Source organism: Elephantulus edwardii, unplaced genomic scaffold (assembly GCF_000299155.1).
Source record: "Elephantulus edwardii isolate Elephantulus edwardi_28Jun2011 unplaced genomic scaffold, EleEdw1.0 scaffold00196, whole genome shotgun sequence".
In the NCBI taxonomy this organism is placed as follows: Eukaryota; Metazoa; Chordata; class Mammalia; order Macroscelidea; family Macroscelididae; genus Elephantulus; species Elephantulus edwardii.
In genome coordinates, this window is record NW_006399946.1 from 1,627,767 (window position 1) to 1,631,343 (window position 3,577).

Below are 3,577 nucleotides of genomic sequence, written 5' to 3' on the forward strand. Positions count from 1 at the left end.
TTGAGGTCACAGGGCTGTGGTGGGGGCTGAGGTGTGTGGTTGTGAAGCTCCAAGGGGCATGGGGGGAAGAGGAGGAAAGCAAGGGACTAGGGGGCCTAAGGAGCACAGGGCTTGGACTCTACCACCAAGAGATGGGGGCGGGGCTTGAGAGCTGCTGGGGGTTTATGCAGCAGCACCCTGTGTTTTGGGGGTCACACAGGTGTGGGCTGCAGGGGGGTCTCACAGTGGCAGGTAGTCTTTGCTCCTCTGGGGTCTCACAGTCTTCACTCCTCTGGATTTCCACGGTGGGTGGCTGAATGTTGCTCTTCCCGGGTCTCTTCCCGGCCCGTCTGGTGGCGGAGTTCTGTCTGGCAGCAGAGTTGTTCCTAAGATGCATTTTAAAACTCTTAATTCAGGCTGTGCATTAGCAGCAGCCACTGCCTGTCATCAGCAGCTATGGATCTGTTCTAGCCAATTAACTAGATTGACCATGCAGGACTCTTTAAGCTCAAGCAGGAAGAAGGCCCGGGACACCTCAAAGCAGGTGAGAAGCCACTCACAGAAGGGAAAAATAAGTTATCTGCTTTGCCATTAAGGTAACTTTTTAGGGGGAGGAGTTTTGTCAGGCGATTAGTAAGCATAAATACATAGGTACTATACAAAACATTGCCGTATCCTGGGTCATAATATAGTTAGAACAGGCTAAAATCTACTAATAAAAGACACACATAATATCAAGAAACAGCTATCTATCTCAGCCATTAAGAAAACAAAATAACTGTTTTAAAAAGGCAAAGCAAATGAATATCCCAAATAGAGAGAATCAGAAGAAATATGTTAATGTGAAGTTATTTCATCAGCTACAGAAAAAGATACAAATGTGGTAAGAAACAATGGAAGTCAATAAGAGAGCTAATACCTTACAGACAACAGTCTAGAATAAATATATGGATAAAGAGTAACTTGAACAGCTGTGGAGGAAAATGTAAAAGATGAAAGAAAGAATTGATAGAATAAACAAAGAAGTACAAGAACTTAAAAAAATCATCACCAGACAGAGAAGGTACAACCAATCAAATACTGGAAATAACAGAAAAATATGAAAATTCAAACCAGAATATTAAGACTGAAATGGCAGAAGTGTCCAACACGTTGGTAGGGCAAAAAAGCATAACTGAGCAGATGGATCATAGGGTCAATGAGCTGGAAGACAAAAGACTCACTAGAAATACACTAGAACCCCCATGTCAGTCTTGTTTTATAACAGTGGCATTATGCAGTATTTGTCTTTTTGTGACTGAGATATTTCACTCAGTATAATGTCTTCCATGGTTACCCATTTTGTATAATATTTCATTAATTCTTTGTTTTTCAATGCTACATAATATTCCATTTTGTGAACATACCACAGCTTCTCTATCCATTTATTTGTTGATGGGCATGTGGGTTGTTTCCAACTCTTTACTATTGTGAAAAAAGCAGCCATAAACATAAATGTGCATATATCTGCTTGGGTGGCAGTTCTGGTTTCTTTAGAGTATATTCCCAGTAGTGTAATTGCTGGGTCAAATGGTATTTCTATTTCCAAATTTTTAAAAAAGTGCCATACTTTCTTCCATAGTGGTTGAACCATTTTACACTCCCACCAACAATGAATAAGAGTTCTAGTTTCTCCACAACCTCACCAGCATTTGTTGTTTGCTGCTCTGCTGCATTTTGCTATTCTTACTGGGGTGAGATGATATCTTATAGTTGCTTTGATTTTCTTCTCTCTTAGAGCTACAGATTTTGAACATTTCTTTATGTGTTTGTTCGCCATCTGAATGTCTTCTTTAGTGAAATGTCTGTTCTTATCTTGTGCTCATTTTACAATTAGATTGTTTATATTTATATTGCTATGGTTCTCTAGTACACCAGTGTGTGGCTTCCCTTTTTACCTTGTTGGAGAAGTTTTTGGATGTGCATAGGGATTTGATTCTTAGAAGGCCTCTTTCATCAATTTCATCCTCTTCTGGTTGTAGGTTTTTCAAGTTGCTTGGAAGACTGATACAGGGGTTTGGGGGAAACTAAGAAAAGAGGGATAAATAATGTACACAGCACTGAAACAGACAAGGGAGAGAACTGTATAAAAGGAATATTTGATTAGGTATTGTTGGCATGAAGAGTCCAGAATAAAAACTGCATATTAAAGTGATCTGGGGTAGGGGGCGCTGTATAACAGTGAAAGAATTTTTTTTTCAAAGAAAAATGAGAAGTCGGAGGAGTGGAATCAGGGAGGGAAATGTGCAAAAATGAATGAATGGAAATACAAGTTCTTTATAAACTTTCATTAAAATATCAATTAAAAACATGCTAGAAGAAAAATCAGAAATGAGACATAATGAAAATGAAGAAAACACTAGAATAATGTGGAATGACAGCAAATGGATTAATATACATACGATTGGAATTACAGAACAAAGGAGTGACAGAAATCACTGAGAAGATTGTGGAAGAAGTACTAGAAGAAAATTTCCTAGGTATTTTGAAGAATGGGAAAAATCCACATTCAAGAAGCACAGAGAACACCAAATAGACTAGAACCAAAAAGAAAAATATCAAGACATATCATAGTCAATTTCTCCAAATCAAAAGATGAAGATAGAACCATAAAAGCAGCACAAGAAAAATAGAGGTAGTTACAAAGGGGAAACAATTAGTTTAAGTTCTGATTTTGCAGTAGAAGCCACGGAAAAACTAGAAGGCAATAGGATGCCATATACAGAAAGTTGAAAGATAACAACTGCCAGCCAATGAACCTATAACTAGCAAAGCTCTCCATCAGATATGAAGGGGGGAATCAAATTCTCCACAGAAAAGAAAGAACTTAAGGAATTTGTGAAAATAAGACAAAAACTAGAAGAAATTTTAAGTGCAGTCTTTCACACGGACACACAAGTGTATGGAAAGTGTAAAGGAAAGTGTATGGACCATAGTAACCAGAAACAACAGCAAAAGACCATGGCAAAATGGCAAAAGGGAAACTTGGCCTGACAATAATCACACTTAATGGACTAAATGTATCAATTAAGAGAAAAAGAGTAGCAGAATGGATTAAAAAAGCAAAGCCCATCAACATGTTGCCTACAAGAGACACACCTAAAAAGAAGAAGAAAAAGACTAAAAATCAAAGGATGGGAAAAATAAACCATGCAAATGGCAATTTCAAAAAAGCAGAGGTGGCAATAATAATCTCTGATAAAATAGATTTCAGAATGAAAACCACCATCAAAGATAAGGAAGGACATTACATACTGATACACAATAGATCAAAAAGACAAAACCTTGGTCAACATGTACTCACCAAATGATAGACCTGCAAAATACATAAAACAACAGTTAACAGCATTGAAGAGATAAATAAATAGCACCACTACGTTGTTGTTGTTGTTATGTGCCATCGAGTCGTTTCTGACTCATAGCGACCCTATGCACAACAGCTCTAAACTCTGCTCTATCCTGCGCCAACGGCACCGCCTCTGACACACCCATCCCGATTACCCCAGTCACCAAATCAATCCATCTCATAGAGGGTCTTCCCCTCCTGCGCTGTCCCTCC

General features: G+C 38.5%; 1 pseudogene; it reads right to left on the reverse strand.

Moving 5' to 3' along the window:
- Window positions 1-263: 263 nt before the first annotated feature.
- The window catches only part of LOC102870476, a 135,086-nt pseudogene continuing 131,772 nt past the window's right edge, over window positions 264-3,577 (reverse strand).